This window comes from Canis lupus, chromosome 12, assembly GCF_048164855.1.
Source record: "Canis lupus baileyi chromosome 12, mCanLup2.hap1, whole genome shotgun sequence".
NCBI lineage: Eukaryota > Metazoa > Chordata > Mammalia > Carnivora > Canidae > Canis > Canis lupus.
The window spans coordinates 8,589,158-8,608,951 of NC_132849.1; the positions used below are offsets into that span (position 1 = coordinate 8,589,158).

The 19,794-nt window shown below is 41.6% G+C and overlaps 1 long non-coding RNA gene across 1 annotated transcript in view; it reads right to left on the reverse strand.

Annotated features, from left to right (window-relative positions):
• The window catches only part of LOC140601071 (uncharacterized), a 33,878-nt gene extending 15,043 nt beyond the window's left edge, over positions 1–18,835 (reverse strand). The window contains exon 1 of the long non-coding RNA XR_012004119.1: positions 18,408–18,835. This is a non-coding gene — a long non-coding RNA (uncharacterized lncRNA). The remainder of the gene's footprint in view (positions 1–18,407) is intronic.
• Between the last annotated feature and the right edge of the window lie 959 nt (positions 18,836–19,794).

Genomic DNA, 19,794 nt, shown 5'->3' on the forward strand with positions numbered 1-19,794 from the left:
ATGAGGAATGTAGCCACACAGAAAAAGGTGATATGGAAAGATACAAAAAGAAAAGTGAGGTGTCTCATATGCCCTTCCAAAGGATCTATCAAACTCTTAACACTTTCTTGTTGAACTTTCCATAAAATTGCTTTTGCATATATCGCTATATACATTGTATTTATAAGAAAACTAATACTAAACATGCTGCCTTGCATCTTACTTTCTTCACTTATATGAGAAAATATTTCCATCTCAACGCACAGACATTACTGGAATATTTGTGTTTGTCAAATATTATTACACTGTGGTAATATAAGATGACTTTATTTAATGAACCTCATCTTGATGAATCTTTGGATTATTTTCAGGTTTTTAAATATTTCTCTAATCTTAGGCTACTTTTATAAGTAAAGCTCTAGGATAAATTCTTAGGAGTGGTTCAAAGGACATTTAAAAATTTTGAAACCTCTTGCTCAATTGCACTCCAAAAAGTTTGCACTAATTTAAATTCCTACCAACCATATACAAATTTTCTTACTTTGAGATTTTCTTTCCAATATCAAATATTGCCTTCCTTCCTTCCTTCTTACCTTCCTTCCTTCCTCTCTCTAATTTAGAAAAACTCTTTGAATTAAGAAAACCCTTTATCTGTCGTGTTTGTTTAGTTTTTTTCTTTTTTTTTTTTTATCAATTTGATATTTGTGTTTGGACACTTTGTGGAAAATTTGTGGAGGGGGGAGGACACCATGTACATGTTTTAGAGTTCTCAAATGTAATATACTAATTTCCTTTATGGTTTCTTGGTACACTGTGTGTTGAACGTCTGTTTTCTTGGCAGGAAATTCAGACCCGGGATTCAAAAAGGAAAATTACCCTTCATGCTAAAGGATTATTTTAAGAGTCATGGAGAAGTGAAAATGTATAAGGAATTTCATTACAAAATGCTTCTGTTCTGGGTCCTAAGGAGATTCTGTCTCAGCCCCTAAAAGCTGGCAGGGCAAAGAGGGCCAGACAGTCTTAATTGAGGATTTCTTAACCTAATTGAGGTTGGATTTCAATTCCAGCCTTGGGAAAAGCCGTATCTCACTAACCATCCCCCTTGTCAATGTGCAAATCTCACCCAGTCTGCTTGCCAAGAAGTCTGAGAAGAAAAGTCCCTAGCTCTGTCTGAGCCACAGTTTTGATTCACACTCTATGGTTTGAAAGAAAGTTAAGTTCACTCCTGGAATCTTCCCACATGTTCTTTCTGCGTCATGAAATAAAAAAGAAATAAAGAACGTCATTTAAGGGCACCTGGGTGGCTCAGTCGGTTGAGTGTCTACCTTGGGCTCAGGTCATGATCCCGGGATCCTGGGATAGAGCCCCACATCGGGCTCCCTGCTAAGCAGGGAGTCTGCTTCTCCTCTCCCTCTGCCCTCCCCCTGCTTGTGCTCTCTCTTTCTCTCATACCCTCTCTCTCAAATAAATAAATAAATAAATTAATTAATTAAAAAAAAAGAAAAAACATCATTTGGAGAGGCCAGTGTAAGCTAAGAAGGATAGTAGACTGGCTCAGGCAGCCTTCCATCCCCCTCCATGTGGTCATCACTCACAAAACACATACCACCTTAGGCGAGTTGCTCCTAAGGCATCAGGGTCTGTAGAAATAATAGCACTGTAACTCTGGCACGGCCATTCCCACTGACGTCCCCGTCATCTCATTAAGCACCATGTGTGAAGTTAAGGACAACTTCTTCCCAGATAGCAAGTGTCCCAGTATACCATATGTGTAGTTATCATGAGTTATCATGTCTCATAGACTTTGTGTTTGCAGTTATGTCTGGGCCCACACTGGCCTCTTCGCTGGTTATATCAATGCTGAGTCAGGATGACAGAGTTAAAAGCAGGGCCAGGAGAGGATTTGGCGCTGAAAACAAGAGTGAAGAAAACTCCCAAACTCAGTCCCTGAAGAAAACCCGACTCATGGAACTGGCCAGAATTGGGCAGTAGGTAACCACAAGAGAAGACCCAAGACTGGAGCAGAGGCAGGAGCACAATCTGTGGTCAAATCCAAGTTCAAAGCCATGAGAAGTTAATATGGTAACAAAGCACAGAAACCAAAGTGCAGGGACATTTAGTCAAGTTAAAGTCTCACTGACAGCAGGATGGCCTCTCTTAGAATCCTCAATGCCCTGCCTCATAGGCACAACCCTTAATTTTGAAGGCAAGGGTTGTGACCCTCAATTTCAGAGATAGAACAACAGCCTACAGTTCTGCTGCAGGAGTCCCAACCATCTGACAGTGGCTCTGCCACCAGAGCACCACCAATCCAGGACACTGCGGTCCTGAAATGTCCGCGGTCAGCTGTGTGGGAAGACGTCAGATGTGTGGTTCTCTGGGCTCTGTGCTGCCTGCTTCTGTTCCTTGGCCCTACTCCTACCCTCAGCTTCAGCTCTTTAATTATATTTTATTTTTCCTAGCTTAAGGATTGGCTTAACTTTTCCACTTCTGATGGGGTTTTGGGGGGGCTTGGGGGTGGTTTTTTGTTTTTTTGCTTTTTAAGATTTCATTTATTTATTCCTAAGAGACCTCCAGAGAAAGAGGCACAGACACAGGCAGAGGGACAAGCAGGTTCCCTGCAGGGAGCCTGATGCAGGACTTGATCCCAGGACCCAGGGATCAGGCCCTGAGCCAAAGCCAGACACTCAACCACTGAGCCACCCAGGTGTCCTAACGTTGAACATTCTTGTGTGGGTATTCCTGCTCACGGTACCAGCGTTTCTGTAGGATACGTTCCTGGAAGGGAATTGCTGTGTCACCAGGTATGTACATTTAAAAGTGCAATAGGAACTGCTGAATGTCACCTTTGTTCCACTTTATGCTGTCACTCTCTCATCATCACTAGGTATTACCGTTCTCTTTCTCAAACCAGAGTCTGATTTAATGTACAGTCCACACTTTGATAGTTATGGGTGTTCTAAGCCTGGCACTAATCTTTTGGGGGTAAATGCTGCTCTAGCAGGCTAGAAACTCCCGGGATGGGCTTCTTGGGTCTTTCTACTGCTTCCAGTCTTGGGCTCAACGTGGATTATAAAAATGTTGACATTAACAATTCCATGCATTATAAGTTTACCTGGTGTCTCCTCCACCTTATTTCATTTAATCCTCACAAAATTTCTATCAGGTTAGGAGGAAACTTTTCTTTTGGGGACTCAGCAGTTACTGACTTTCTTAAGTTCATGATGGTTAATAAAGGGAAAAGTTAGGACTTGAATCCAAGTCTCCTAAGTTCAAAATCTAGCCACCTCTGCCCCTCTCGCACAGGAAGTATTGCAGAATTTGTGTTTCTGACCAATAGCTTTCTATCCTTTTAGACTGTCCACTATATCTGGAGGAACTTAAGTTTGCTTGCCAGTTGGTTGGATCTGGGGCTGCTGTAATTTCTGACTCAGGGGCATCAATTTTGCCCGTAAAAAAATGTTTTTGCACTTTGAATACTCATTCTGCTATGTGGCCAAGGTGACCCAGGACAACATCTCTAGGAGAAGATAACTGGCAGGGTGCCAGGAGGCCTCATGGTGACCTTATCTAGTAAGTGTCAGTGCTGGAATTGGAACCAGACCCATCTGACTCCAAAGCCAAAGCCTTTTTACATTTACTCCACTAGGCATCTCCTCATATAGAGCAAGATGCTCAGGGCAGAACATCAATGCATTCTTTCCTTATAGGCAAATTACATGGGAAGCCAAATTCTCAGAAGGTTGCATGCTGAGCATGGAATCAGAACAAGGAGAGTTCAGAGTCTGAAGAAGTTAATTTCAACTCAAGTAGCTGAAGGCAAGCTTACCCACTAGGGGGTCATTCATTCAAAACCCAATAGAGGCTCAAAAATGTAACAGAGAGGAGTAAAACAGGTCAGGAAGCAGGTGTAATAGAGATGAGTGAGAACTGTGGCCAACTGAGAGTGCACACCTTTCTAAAGGGAGCAGCTGCTGCCTCCTCAATGGTCCAGTCCATTGTTGCCACAGCTAATCCAGGTCTTCCCAAATTTTCTTTTATTTTTTAAAAGGTTTTATTTATTTATTCATGAGAGACACAGATGGAGAAGCAGAGACACAGGCAGAGGGAGAAACAGACTCGCTGCAGGGAGCCTGACATGGGGCTTGATCCCCTAACTCTGGGATCACTTCCTGAACCGGAAGCAAACACTCAACCGCTGAGCCACCCAAGCGCCCCTCTTCCCAAATTTTCAACCAAAACTAGAAACCTGAATTTTTCTATGTGAAATTGGTTGACAACTTAAAAAAATATGCTATGAGTCAACACACTATGAGCCAAGCAAACTTGTCTCTGGTCCAGGCTTGGCCTATCATATACTTGTCTGAGATGTCACACAATAGAAAAACTTCTACCAAGAAAGCCACAATGCTCCAAGCCATTTAGAAATGGCTTCTTGGGGGCAGCCTGGGTGGCTTATGGGCAGCCCGGGTTGCTCAGCGGTTTAGCACCGCCTTTGGCCCAGGGCATGATCCTGGAGACCCGGGATGGAGTCCCACGTCAGGCTCCCTGCATGGAGTCTGCTTCTCCCTCTGCCTGTGTCTCTGCCTCTCTCTCTCTCTCTCTCTCTGTGTGTGTGTGTGTGTGTGTCTCTCATGAATAAATGAATAAAATCTTAAAACAAAAAAAAGAAATGAATGGCTTCTTGGGATGCCTGGATGGCTCAGCAGTTGAGCATCTGCCTTTGGCTCAGTTAACAAGTGTTAGACTTTTATGAAAGAGCTATTTACAAGACATTCATTCAAGGTTTACTAATCAGAGTTCCTTGATAGACACTACCTTGACTCATGGTAACACATTACAAAGTAAATGACATTCTGCCAGAATCTAAATAGCTAGGAGTCTAAAATAACCAGATCTCCTCTTCCACCCCTATAGCCATGTATAGTGATAATGATGCCAACTCAAAAAAGCCTGACATCTTAGAAGTTTCTAAAGTTTCTGTGAATTACTGTAAAGATTTATTTATGCTCTAGTGCAATGTGTGTCCATTGTTTTGTTTAAAGATTTTATTTATTTATTTGACAGAGAGAAAGCATGAGAGGGAGGAGGGTCAGAGGGAGAAGCAGACTCCCCTTTGAGAGGGGTGCCCAATGTGGGGCTCAATTCTGGGACCCCAGGATCATGACCTAAGCTGAAGGCAGCTGCTTAACTGACTGAGCCATGCAGGTGCCCAGGTGCCCATTGTTTTCATGGTAAAGCAAATCTCTGAAAAATGGTAATCCGAAATGCAAGACTTCCCAAGGCAACTATAGCAAGAAAATTCTCTGTGTTTGCTTCCTGAAAATCCCACCAGATTACTCAATGATTTCATGGGATTTCTACTCCATAGACTTGGGTGGTAAAGGGTATAGTTAAACAGACATAGCTTGAATCCTATCCACTTAAATCTATAAACTTGGGCAAGTTCATTAACTCTCTAAGCTCAGTTTGCCCAACTGAAAATTGAAAATAACAATACTTACAGTGTATTCATGTGGGGATTGAATGAGATAATGTATAATAATGACATGCCAGACAGTAATCCTTTAACAAATGGTGGCTGCTATCTTCTTTAACTCAATCACCTGTTTAGAGGGCAATCAGTGACAATGAGGCATATAACAACGCTCTGAAGGAAACTTCCCCACTGGGGAGAAACCACAACCACCCATAAAACACTGAGCCCATTCACAGGAAATCTTCCAATATTGGTTTAGAAACTGACAGACGTTGTAAACACAAATGACAGAGCATTCTTCCTCCTTCTTTCACACCTGGTCCCAGCAGTGAGAAGCAGAGCTGGGACAGAGTGGGACCAAGCTCCCACCTTTCTCCCCACTGGCCTCACAACCTGCGAACGGCAGGCTGAGCATTACAACCAAGCCCAGGACGGTGGATGCAATTATCTCCCAGCCATTCGAAGCTTTGGCCAGGAATATTTGTTGTCACCATCAGTGTGATTAGGACAACAACGTCCTCCTGCAGAAGACAGAATCCTTTGTCCACCACCCTTCCTCTGCCACTGCCAGAGAGCAGGAAGTGGGGAGAGGGGCTGGCGCCCCTGTACTCTTGGTCCAATTTCACACATTGGTTTTTCAGCATTAATAAATTGGTTACATTTGCCCCGCATTTGGCAGGCGAGGTTTCTAATAACACTCTGATCCCTTCAGAGAACATGAATCACTGGCATGCGGGGGGCTCTGGTTACCTCCCCCCGACTCTCTGCTGCTGAAGGCCCCACACATTAGCAGGGGTCAGGCGCTCGCCTGGGCCGGGGCAGGGTCTAGGACAAGGGCCATGGCTTCGAGGCACTGCCACAGAGCTCAAAGATTTTCCCTCAGAGGGAGAACAGATAACTTCAGGCCCAGGCAATGTGCAGCTTTCTTCAGCTGTCAATCCTACCTGGTTTGCATATAGATTGAGAAAACGTGTGAGATTTTTACCGCAAGTCTCAGTCCAGAGAATTCAAGGGTGGGGGAGTGGTGGGTGGAGAGGGGATGGGAGAGAAAAAAATGTGTGATGCAGATGTCTGAGTTATGGGTTGCTCCAACACCACTTCCTTTGTGCAGCAGGAATCTTTGGGGATGGTTAACCTGAATGAGGACAGTGTATAACGCATGCATGCTTCTCTGAGGCGGCTTTGCTTCTTTCCAGGGAATAAGGTGTGTGAAAGCTCCGTGAGCAAGGGGAAGCCCCTGGGCTGAAAAGAGGCCCAGAACCAGGGGCCAGCCACACCTTCAGCCTTGGTGGGCTAAGTTGAGGGAGAAATAAGCTAAAGAGACAAATCCAGCCAATGAAACACGAAGAGAAGGAGAGCAAACAATGGAAAAAAGAAAAAAAGGGAATTGAGAAGGGATGAGAGGAAAGAAATTCAATTGAATCCAATAGATATTTTATGCTAACTTTTACCTGAGAGAAGAGTGTTTTTTACTTAGCAAGTATATATATCAAAACTAGTCCCTGCCATCCGAAAGCTTACTTACCAAAGATCAGTTTAAAAATCAGCAGCATAGAGAAGTCTGGGTGGCTCAGCGGTTGAACATCCGCCTTGGGCCCTGGGCCTGATCCTGGAGTCCCCGGGGGAATCGAGTCCCATATGGGGCTCCCTGCATGGAGCCCGCTTCTCCCTCTGCCTGTATTTCTGCCTCTCTCTGTGTCTCTCATGAATAAATAGATAAAATCTCTTTTAAAAAACAATCAGCCACATAGCTTAATGCTGGAACAGAAGATGACAGGGTATAACATGGACATTGGCACCGGGGGTGGGGGCGGGCATGATAGGAAGGGCAGAGGTTCTCATGGGGAGGTTTTATAGAGGAGGTGGGTCATGAGCATCTTCTAGAAGGGTGAGTCAGCTGAGCCAGTTGAAGGTGTGGGGGAGGGCATTCCTGAAGCGAAAGTGTTAGTATAGACAGAGCAGAGGAATGGAGGAACAGGGAATCAGTGATGGGAAGACAACGGAAAAGAAAGGAAAATGAAGAGAGGCCCCAAGAGCTATCCACGGTTGTCTTGGTTACCACACAAACCATGGGCTGCCTTAGACCCTTTCATCCCAAGGGATTAGAATCAGGAGCTTTCTATAGGGTCCTGTAAATCTGGGCAAGCCGTCAACACCACAGCCTGGTTCCAGGTCCAGAGGGGAGACAGGAAAGAGGACTCACTCACTGAGGAGAAGCAGCAAGGGCTGCTCTTTCCTGGGGTGAGAGGCCGGCCTCCTGCAATGGTTCCCAGTTGGCACATCTGGAGCCACCCAGTCCTGTCAGAACCTCACTTGGTAGATTCCCAAGTTCTCTCATTCTCTCTGTCTCCTTGTCTCTGTCTCAGATTCTTTTTCTCTCTCTTGTCTATCTATTTCTCCATCTCTCTGTGTGTCTCTATCTCATTTTCTCACCCATATCCTTCTCTCTGTGGTTTTCAGGATTCCCGGGAAGGAAGGACTTCTTTTCTGTTTTTCCCAATTATATAATAATAATAATAATAATAATAATAATAATAATAATAATAAATTATTTGTTTGTTCATGAGAGAGAGAGAGAGGGAGGCAGAGACATAGGCAGAGGGAGAAGCAGGCTCCTAGAGGGGAGCCCAATGTAGGACTCGAACCTGCTACTCTACCATGACCTGAGCTGAAGGCAGATGCTCAACCACTGAGCCACCCAGGTGCCCCATGTTCCTCCCAATTCTTCATTTCGAAAAGTTTAAATCTTCACAAGGTGGAAAGAACACAATTCTGAATACAAAGTACACTTTGAGGCATTTCACCATTATTCATGTGTGATTCTATGGACAGGAGGTATACTGAGAAACAGGATCTCTGGCAGGGAAAGCCCTCACTGGTAGTATTTGCCAGTTTCTGTATAAAAACTCTCACCGTGGCTCATTGCAGGCTAAATTTAAACCAATGGTTTAACAAATGGCTTGCAAAATTCCTGAATATTTATCTGCTCTCAGGAACTGGTAAGAGCAAACTCCAGTATATCACATTTTCCTGAACTACGTTAAATAACTTGCAGATACCGTGGCACTAAACCAAATCACTTCAGCATGTGCCTTCTAGGAATAAGGACATTCTCAAACATAATCACAACATCATTATCACTTGTAAGAAAAAATTAGCAACACATCTCATAATATTATCTAATAGACATTTTGCACTGAATATCCCCAACTGTTCACCAAATGTCTTTTATAGCATTTAGAAAAACAAACAAAACCCCGAGAATTCAGAAAAGGTTGCATATTGCATGTGATATTTTCTTTAGTTTCTTTTAATCTAGAATGGTCCCCTTGACTTGTTTTTTAATTGTTCTTTTTTTATGACATTGACCTTTTTGGAAGAGTCCAGGTGAATATCTATAGAATGTGCCACATTCTGAATTTACATAGTTGTTCCTCATGGTTACATTCATATTAAATCCTTTCTTGACAAAAATAATCCATAATCATACCTCATGTCAGGTGGGACCCATAATCAAAAGTCTCAAATAATGCCAGATTGTTCCACTGTTGGTGATGTTAAGTTTTATCACTTATTTAAAGTAGTAACCACCAAATTGCTCAATTTTTAAAGAAAGTAACTCCCTCCTATATAATTAATAAATAATGTTGGGATCCCTGGGTGGCGCAGCGGTTTGGCGCCTGCCTTTGGCCCAGGGCGCGATCCTGGAGACCCGGGATCGAATCCCACGTCAGGCTCCCGGTGCATGGAGCCTGCTTCTCCCTCTGCCTGTGTCTCTGCCTCTCTCTCTCTCTCTCTATCATAAATAAATAAAAAAAAAATTAAATAATGTATGGGGTATCATGCTAATGTTGCATGAACCTCTTGTTATCCAAAAATCTTTTAGTCAGTAGTTAGCATCCGTATGATCTAGGCTGAATCAATGATCACATTAGGGCCTAAAATATAGTGATTTTCTATCACTCCCTCCACATTTATTAGAACTCCTTTGCTTAAAAGTCTTTTTTTTTTTTTTTTTTGGTATGATTGTGGACTCATGGACATTTAAAAAAAAAAACTTCAAGGATTATAATCCATTACTGTCATTTTCTTTTTGATGTTCAAATTATCCCACACTTGGCCAGGGGGAACCACTTCAAGCAGGATCCTGTGTCCTTTTGACATGACCTCATTAATCTTTAAGTATTTCCTTTCTTTCTGGCACCACAAAATTCCCCAGGCTCACTTGTGTTTGTCCTGCACCAGAGCCAAAGCCAGAAGTAGTTTTGTTTTGTTTTGTTTTGTTTTTTCAAAGAGCCCTGATTTCTTTCAGGGGAAATGATATTTAGAAATCAAGATCTGGATGCTAGGTGTGCTCATTGCTGCAGTGATGTTATTGCTTTTAGGTCCTTTTGGTTGATATGATTGTGTGTGTAATTTATACATACATAAATAATATATATGATGTAATATATATAATTTTATGCATACATAACTAATATTTAATATAATCTATATATTTTTATGCATACATAAATTATATAGGTGTGTATATATATATATATATATATATATATATATATATATATAATTAGTGTCCTAGCCTCAAGTATCTCAGAGTGTGATCTTATTTGGAGATAGGGTGTTTACCAAGGTAATCAAGTTAAAATTGAAGCCATTAAGCTGGATTCTAATCCAAAATGACTGGTGTCCTTACAAAAAGGGGAAATATAGACCTAGAGACATATATGGAGCAGACAAGATACGAAGACATAGGGAGAAGCCAGTAGTCTGCAGGCCACGGAGAGGGACCTGGAACAGACTCTTCTCTCCCAGCCCTCAGAAGGGACTGACCCTGCTGACACTATGCTCTTAGAGCTGTGACAGAAGACATTGCCGATGTTCCAGTGGCCCAATTTGTGGTACTTTGTTACAGCCACCCTAGCACGCTAATATGCCACCATAACAAATTACCACAAATATAGCAGCTTAAAAGAAAACAACACGCACTTGTTATCTTACATTTCTGTAGGTTAGAAGTCTGGTGTGGATCTCCCCCAGCTAACATCAAGGTGTCTGCTGGGTTATGTTGTTTTCAGGAATCTCTAGGTGGAGAATCTGCTTCCTTGCTCATTCAGATTGTTGGCTAAATTCAGTTCCTCGTAGTTGTAGGCTTAAGGTCCCTGTTCCCTCACTGTCAACTGAGAGGCCACTTGCTTGCCCATGACTCCTGGCTTCCTTATTCCTTCTTCAAAACCAGCCATGGCAGGCTGAGTCCTCCTCATGATTTGAATCTCTACAGTATCTCCTTTCCTTGTCTCATTTTTTTTTTAACCTACTTTCTTTCTTCCCCTTTCATTTTTAAGGTCCTGTGTCATTTCATGGGGCCACTCAGAGAATCCGGGGTAATCCCCCTAAATTCAGGTAACTCTTCTACCTGCAAAGGTCCACTTGCCATGTAACATAACATATTCATGGTTTCCAGCAGAGAGGAGTAGAACAAGTACTTGGAACACAGCAAACTGGACCTGGGTTCCAATGCTGCCTGAGGGACTGGGGGCTTGCAAGGAGTCACTCAACTTTTGGAAATTATTTCTGCCAAAAAGAAATTTCTCAGTTTCCTCAACTCCAAAGTGGAATTCAAGACTAAGTATTAAGCCATTCTCAGAACAGTTTGAGGGAAAACAGAGTTTCCTTTTTTTTTTTTTTTTTTTTAAAACAGAGTTTCCTTATGGAAGTACTAGGTGGGGGGCAGAGTTGGAGAATCAAGTTTGAAGCAGACCATGAAGGACCCTTGTTGCCAGGCTAAGAAGTTTGAGCTCCATCTTACGGGAGCTAAGGGAGGATTATTATTTTTTTTTTACATAGGTAATCAATGAATTTATTATTTGAAAAGTTAAAACTGAGTGTATAACTATGCTTTGACCATGGTTAATAATATTATAGGTGTTTTTGCAAATTGCTCTTTTCATTCTTACTAAACTTCATGCACTAACAATTCTTCCCTGCTAATACTTTTTTCTTTAACTGGTACATAGTATTTCACAGGATATTATGGTTCAACCTATTTAGCAATTTCTCTCTTGTACACATAGATTATTTATAACATTATGACATTATAAATAAGGTAGTAATGTGTATCATCACAGCTCTTGTTCACACAAATGTACTATCTAGCAATATTTCTATAGCAGTGACTCTCAAACACTGAATGCACTTCAGAATTACCTGAAGGTCTTGCTAAAATAATGGATTCCTAGACTCCACTCCCAGAATTTGATTTAGTAGTTTAGCCATACAGCCTGAGAATTGGCATTTCTAACCAGTTTTCATGGGAAGCTAATGCTGTTGGATTAGATCAAACTTTGAGAACCAAATGCTTATACCATGGATTCCTAAAATTGAATTGTTGGGTTCAATTTGATGATTTTTTACGGTGATGCAGATTTCCAACGGTGATGAGTCCTGCACATTATCTCCTACTAAGTTTGCACCAGTTTCCATTCCCACCCACAGTGTGCAAGGATGCCCCTGACCTCACTCTTGCTAACACTGGCTAGTAAAACTTTTACTCTTTTTCTAATTGAATGGTAAAAAAATGGAATTTTATTATGTTCTATTTTACACTACCCTGAGTGCCTTTTTAATGATTTTTTTACAATGGCTTCTTTTTTGTCTTGTTACAAAACTACCATTTATTACAAAAAATTTAAGAACTCTAGATAAGCAAAAAGACAATAAACATATCCATAACTCTACCACACACAGATCATCCGTATTAACATTTGCTGTATCTTGTAAGCATTTTTTTTATTGGTGTTCAATTTACCAACATACAGAATAACCCCCAGTGCCCGTCACCCAATCACTCCCACCTCCCGCCCTCCTCCCTCTTGTAAGCATTTTTGCATTTAATAAAATATCATGAACATTTTTTCCATATCATATCTCTAACATCAGCTTCAAAGGTTGCATCATATCAATGGAATGCTTCTGAATGAGGACTGATATTTACAAAATGATGTTTTGGAAGAGGGCGATCTAGCAGCAGGACTGAGAATGGGAAGAGCCTATATGCAAGGAGAAGTTAGGAAACTATTGAAATAACACAAGAGAGAGTGGTAATAGTGGGGTGAAATGGCCAGCAGTCACTATGGGAAACGTTAAGAAAAAAGAATTGGACACCTTGGGAGCATCTAGCATGGAGGGTAAGTGCCGATTCAAAGCTAAATCCCCAGGAGTGCCCCAGCTTTCAGGACTGGAAACTTGGAAGATGCATTGGAAAGGACACAAATCATCTTTGCTATCTCTGATCCCCAAATTTATCTCAGTATAAAGGTTTAGGGAATGCAAGTTAACTTCACAGAGCAGGAACTTCATTTAGGAGAACAGCAGACTTGAACTCCCAGAGCCCAGGTACAAGGCCCCATTTCAATGTAGGGAGTCATTATTTTGAGAGACTCTACAGTGAGGTGGAAAGATCACACTCTTGAGCATTAAAAAGACAGCATTGTGCATTGCTGCTCTGCCAGTTGTGAACTTCGGCAAGCCTCTTAGCCTCCTTGAGCCTTTTTGTCTATAAAGTTAGAGTGATAATATTTACTACATAGAGTTGTGTGAATTAAATGAGATAGTATGTGTAAAATGTAGTCCATAGCCAGTAGGTATTCAAGAAGTGGCAGTTTCTTTTATTATCACTTTTAAAAATAACCATATTACATAGAGTAATAATATCCCAATAAATCATCCCACAACTTGGTCCTTCCTTTGGAGAAGCATTCATGGCCAACCTAGGCATGACTATTTGTCAATGAAATGAAGTTAATTGTGAAATAGTCCCTTTTTCCCATAGCTGTCTGCACTGGCACAGAGAGGCGCTGTGGCTTACCTCATGAGCCAAGCTCTGAGGATGTGCTATGAGGGTGGCTGGAGAGGTTCTATGTGTGCCAGATACCTCCAGAGGTTGTCTGACCACACTATAGTGACCTCCACAGCAGAAGCAATGAGAATTTTGAAACCCTATTGACAGACTTGGTGCTTACTCTTCTGTGCTTCCCCTTCTACAAGCTCACAAGGATCTCAGGCTCAATGTTTCTCTGCAGTCAGAGGACAAACACTGTAATAAGTTTGCAGACAACTCAATGTCTCTCAGTTGCAGTCTTTCCTTTCCTAAAGTGGACATATTCCTTCCTAGGGTGGGTCAAGGAGACGAAGGAATATAGCATTTGAAAGTACCTAGCATGGTATCTGAGAGAAGTGGACACTTGCTGTTGGCTTTCCTTTGGGACCCTCTCCAAAGGTGTCTCTCCATGGGCCAGTAGTATGTAAATCATGTCAGAAAATGTAGTTGTTTCAGCTGCCTGGAAGCATCTAGTGTATGATTAATAGAGACATCAAAATAGCCATCATCCTCCCCACCCCCCGCAAACTCCTCACAACCAACAACTCTGACACAGCAAGAAACACAAAATATTCATTCTCCTAACTTAACTTTGGTCCCTTGAGGTAGGAAGAAGAGAAAACTTAGATTCAATCACCAACGCCCCATTTGCCTTAGATGACATGAAGCACATTTCTACATGGCAGTTAACAAATGTTTTTCCAGAAAACACAGGGGTATCTGCAGGTGGGCCAGGGAAAGCACACCAACATTTCTTTGCTCAGTGTCTACTCCTACAGCTTGAGTCCTGTTACACACCCTTCCAGAATCTTATTTTCACAATAGCTTGAGAGATGGGTATTATTATCCTCATTTTATCAGATGAGGAAAAGACAAAGATTAAATAGATGCTCAGCAAAAAACAGGTGCTATCTGCCTCCCCCTTGTCCAAATCTCTTTTAATTTCCCAAGATATGTTCCTATCATATTGGTTGCTTTATAGACCAACAGTCCTCCTCCTGCCCATGCAAAAAAGGAGTAGCGTAGACCATATTTCTATCTTCCAGTCAGGCTGCTCAGTTTCATCCACTCGTAAACTAGGGACAAGTTAAAAAATTAATTTTTTTAGTGGATATAGTGTTAAACTTTGATATAGTGTTAAACTTTGAGTGCTCCCTCTCAAGCCCACATTGATGAGATGGTGAAGAGTAAAGGTGGAGAATTACATTTTTAAAGTTAAAGCCTGACTTGTTTACTCATTGGTTAAAAACAAATTCTCATATGGGATGCACCAGTTCCCCCTTTTTTTTTTAAACAAAATCATTATGTTTTCAAAAGTGCACTCAGTGGAAATGTGCTGTTTCCTGCTGCCCTATGTCCCTATTCCTTTTCTCTCTTTCTCATCTTGTGTGTGAATATTATAGGTTTCCTCCTTCCAGAGATGCTCACAGCTGTTTCCCTTCCTGCCTCTCTTGAGCCCTCTAGGGCAGCTTTCATTCTTCTATCTCAGCCTGCCTGGGGCCCCATGGAAACTCCCCCACGGTATGATTGCTTCCACACTTTCACATGCTTTAAAGAATATCAGCTGAGAACTGCTTATTGATCCCGAGTGGGGAATCCTCCCTTACAAAGCAATTTGCAGCCATTGAAGGAATATCAGGGCATCCTTCTCTACATCCTGCTTCCCCACCTCCATGCCCCATCTGCATGTTGACACCCTCCAAACCAGGCCTACCCTTGCCAGTGCCTTCTTTTCTAAGAATTTCCAATGAAGCTGACTTTTCAGATTCTCACACGCTGATTGAACAGTTTGAGCATTCCAGTTTTACAGTAGATCTCTATCTCATTTAGAGATTTGAATTTGAAACCCAAATATGGAAAAGACTAGTTGTTCCCCAAGCACCTGAAGCCCCAAGAGACATGGATTTCACCTGCTCAGCTAGCATTCATGAGTCATACCTTCTTCTACCCACCAAGCAGCAGGAAAACGGCGGGTAGAGGCCGTTTCTTGCTGGGCTAGGGTAGAAGCCGATGATCATGTGGTTCCTGATTAACAGGACCCCAGGTACTGTAGGCTTGTCAGCACTTGGCACAGAGTAACAAAATGAAGAAAGCAACAAGCAGCTTTGGAGTGCCCACTTTGCTCCAGGCACTGTGCTAGTCATGGTCAAATATAGGATTCTATTAATCCTATCCACAACCTCTCTAGAAGGTTTGACTCCACACTCCTAGAAAATGAAGACTTTTCACGGACCTTTCTCTGGTCCTCATGATTTTACCAACAAGAAAACTGAGCTCAGAGAAGTTAAGTGGTTTCCACAAGATCATTCAACAAATATGTGGCAGTGACACAGGCAACCCAGTCCTCTGCCCTCAAGTTCAATGCACTTTCCATTTCTCCACAGCTGGCAAGGGTTCTGTATACTCAAAATTCACAGTGGAAATAGTCAGTACATTGGATTTTCCATTTGGGTACGATGATGTCTGCCATTGTTTTAAAAACATGAGTCAGTATTCCAAAAGTGATGCTCCTTTTCTGTTAAGGTACTATGAAAGCTCCAGCTGGTTGCAGCCTCAATAACCAGACCCCTCTGAATCCCCGTAGGCCTGTGCCCAAGTCAGAGAGAATTCAGCACACTTTCCTAAAATAGGCCGTTTTTTCCCCCCACAAAAATAGAACTTTTATTAAGCACTTACTTACATTAGCATAGATTCACACTGAAAAGACTAATAACATACAAAGCAAGAATTTTTTTAAAAAATCACATTAAAAATAGAGTTAAGTTAACCTCTTAACTTATGCCTTTCCCTCTTTTTCATACACTGCTTTCAAAAGGAGCACTTAACTGTTCTTTCAAGTAGCTGTATGAAGATCATAAAGTATTCCTCTCCCTGACACTTGAAGTCTGCTGCGGGTCTTTTCCTCTAAGGAAATATGTAATCTGTCACTGCTTTTTTGCTAGTCCCAAATCAGACTGTTCTTTGCTTTTCAGTGCCCTTTTTACTTTATGTAAAAAAAATTTGCTGGAGGGGAGGTGGATGTGGGGATGGGATAATGGGGTGTTGGGCATTAAGGAGGGCACGTGATGTAATGAGCATTGTTATATGGAACCAATCAATCACTAAACTCTACCCCTGAAATTAATAATACACTATATGTTAATTAATTGAATTTAAATAAAATTGAAAAAAATTGTTCTTATCATTAAAGGTGGAACCAGAACTCCTAGCTTGTAACAATTAATTTTTAAAATGCATTGAGATAAGGCATCATGTGAATTTTAGAGACATTATATGATTTATTTGCAGTTATTCAGACCATCTAAAATAGCCTAAAACTCCTGTGAATGTTTTTTTTTTTTTAAGATTTTTATTTATTTATTCATGAGAGACACAGAGAGAAAGAGAGGCAGAGACACAGGCAGAGGGAGAAGCAGGCTCCATGCAGGGAGCCCAACGTGGGACTCGATCCCGGGACTCCAGGATCATGCCCTGGGCCGAAGGCAGGCACTAAACCGGCTGAGCTACTCAGGGATTCCCCCCGTGAATGTTTTTCAAATACCTCTGTTCCACTATTTGCCACCTTTCTTGGGTGAGTGATTTCTAAAACATTATTGGTCCTTCCAGAACAAGGGCCCCAGGACCAAATTGTCAAGAATGACCTATGGACCAAAGAATTACACTGACATCAGTAAGGTGTTATAGGTGGCTGCTTGGGAGAGAGCTATTTATTGTGTGCTTCTTTCGTCAAGGCTATTTGACTCTAGGACCAGCTAGTTTCCAAAAAGGAGATTGTTATAAGGATATAAAAATCTCTCACAAATTAGAGCTAGAAATGGGGAACTCAGCAGGGGCTGAGACAGCCCTTTGCCCATATTGTTCTCTGTGTGCACAGGTCCCCACTCTGGAATCCTGTTTGTGCACCTCCATCCTCCTCCCAAGACACCATTTTCTTCTACCTTATGGGGGCTGCTCCTCCACTCTTCTGCCTGCATCTGAACGTGGCTTCCTTCCTATGCTGTTGGTTCAGACCCTGACTCTGCTTATCCTTTCTACCTGGTTCCCACAGGCTCAGATGCTAAATATCCCAATTCCAAATTTCAGCAAGAGGAACATGATGAGCGCAGCTTAGATTAGGAGCAGTCCAATCAGCTAGCAGCCATGTGCCATCAGCATGACCAGCTCAGGAGGGGCTTCATCGCGGGGAAGGTACCAGAGGAAAAAGCTGTGAGGTATTTAGTTTAAGCACCAACTATGTGCTCTGTACAGTGGCAGTGGGCAAGGGACAGTGTGGGGATCAGAGTCAGCACAGACAGGACTTTCGGACCCAGGTTCTGCCACTTCTTAATTAATCTGGACAAGTTCCATTAACTGCCAACATTGATTTTCTAAGCAGATGAACGGGCACAGTAACCACATCAAAGTGTCACATTGCAGATTAATGAGATGATGTATGTTTGGCTCAGCAAAGCACTAAAAAATGCTAGCTTCCTTTTGCTCCAGTAGATGTTAGGCTGTATACCATGTTTAGAAGCATCACAATTAATAAGGGTTTTCATGACAGGTGGAAAGCAAACCATTAGCATTTACAGTGCTGTATAAAAACAGGAAATCTTGAAAACATAAAGAGAGGATATTAAACAAATGGACACTCCCAGCCTCTATCTTTTTGGCATTAAATAATAATAGTAGAAATTAGCATTTACCTAGTATTTTACCTCATAGACGTTGCTCGTCATTGATACTCTTTCTGTCCTCACAACAACCTTGTAAGATCAATATGTTTATTAGGTTCCTTAAACTGGTCAAGGTCACGTGGATGGTAATCGGCAGATGCAGGATTCAAACCCTTACTCTCTTCAGTGCCTCCCAAGAAGATAATTAAGTTCTGTATCAGCTATTTCAGGGGCTGATTGCCTATTTTCTTATCCGATTACCATTCTGTTCCCACCACTGCATGAAATAAAATCCAAACACTACACCATAGCTGTCAAAAGCCTTCCCAGTTTGGTTCCAGACTACCTTTCCAGCTTCATGCAAACCCAAAGCCCAAACACCCAAGTTCACCTGTGCCTCTGTAGGTTTTCTTACCATTTCTTACTTTTATGTTGCCTTCCTTTCTTATAGTCCAGCAAGAGCCTATGAAACTTTCGAGGTCCAGTTCAATGACTGCTTCATTGAGAAAGTCTTCCTTTTAGCCCCAGACCAAGCAGCATACTTCTTCCCTCCTCTGGGCTTCCTTCGAGCATGTCTATATCACTTCAAGTCAGAGCAACTTCCAACAATGGCAGGAACAGATGCTTTTTTCATCTTTGCATCTTCAGTATCCATCACGGCACCTGCCACATAGTAGGTGCTTGATAAGTATTTATTGAGTTGAATTTGTTGAATCCAAAAATGTAAAGCTCCAAAAAGTGTAAAGCCACAACAGAATTCGTCTGGGAAAATATCTTCTTGTCATTTTAAACAGTTCCCAATTCCAATCAGTCTCATTAAACTGAATGACCAACCTTTAAACCTACTATAAACATTCCACTTAGTGTTTTACAATGTTTGTACTAAATTTTCATATTATTCTATCCACATCTACCCAGGGAATAAGGATTAGAATCTTCTTTATTTTATTATGTATGAAGTAGAATCCACTAGAAGCCTGGATATCTGAATGAAGCAGAGTTGAGACCACCTTAGGACTTAATTTAACAAAAACTCAACTTTGAGTTGCTAAGTACTGCTTCCTTATTTCCTTTGGTGATCTCATCTGACAAGTTGTTACCATAAGGGAGTGGATAAATGCCATTCCATGGGTGGGCTCTACACCTATAAGATAAAGATGATAATAAGACTCATCTACAGGGTTATTGTAAGAAATAAATAAACATTGAAGGGATCTGATCAACAGTAGGCATTATAATGACAACTTCTGCTTGGCCTGAATGCCTGAAAAGAAATTTCTGCTACATCCGTGTTATCCCACTCACTGACAAATCCAAGGTTATGGTGTTTCATTTTTAAAACTGCTCTAATAAAATGTGTTCAAACATACGTTGGCTTTTCAATAGCCTCAAATGGTGCAAAGCCTGTAAGACCATTCACAGATAGTCAGGTTTCTATATGAACAGGCTAACCTATAACCACCTTATCTCTTATAAACATTTATTCATTCAAACTCTTATTCTTTCTATTGAACAAATTAGCAAATTGAGTTCAATGCAATTGAGTGACTTATCTAAAATCACACAGCCAGTAAGTCCTGTAGGTAGTGAAAACCAGAATCAAACCCAATTCTTCCAGTTCTGATACTCTGCTGTTTGTTTGGCTTCTTAGGGGTTTTTTTTGCCTTTTTTTAAAGATTTTATTTATTTATTCATTAAAGACACAGAAAGAGAGAGGCAGAGACACACAGAGAGAGAGAGAGAGAGAAAGGCAGAGATACAGGCAGAGGGAGAAGCAGGGTCCATGCAGGGAGCCCTATATG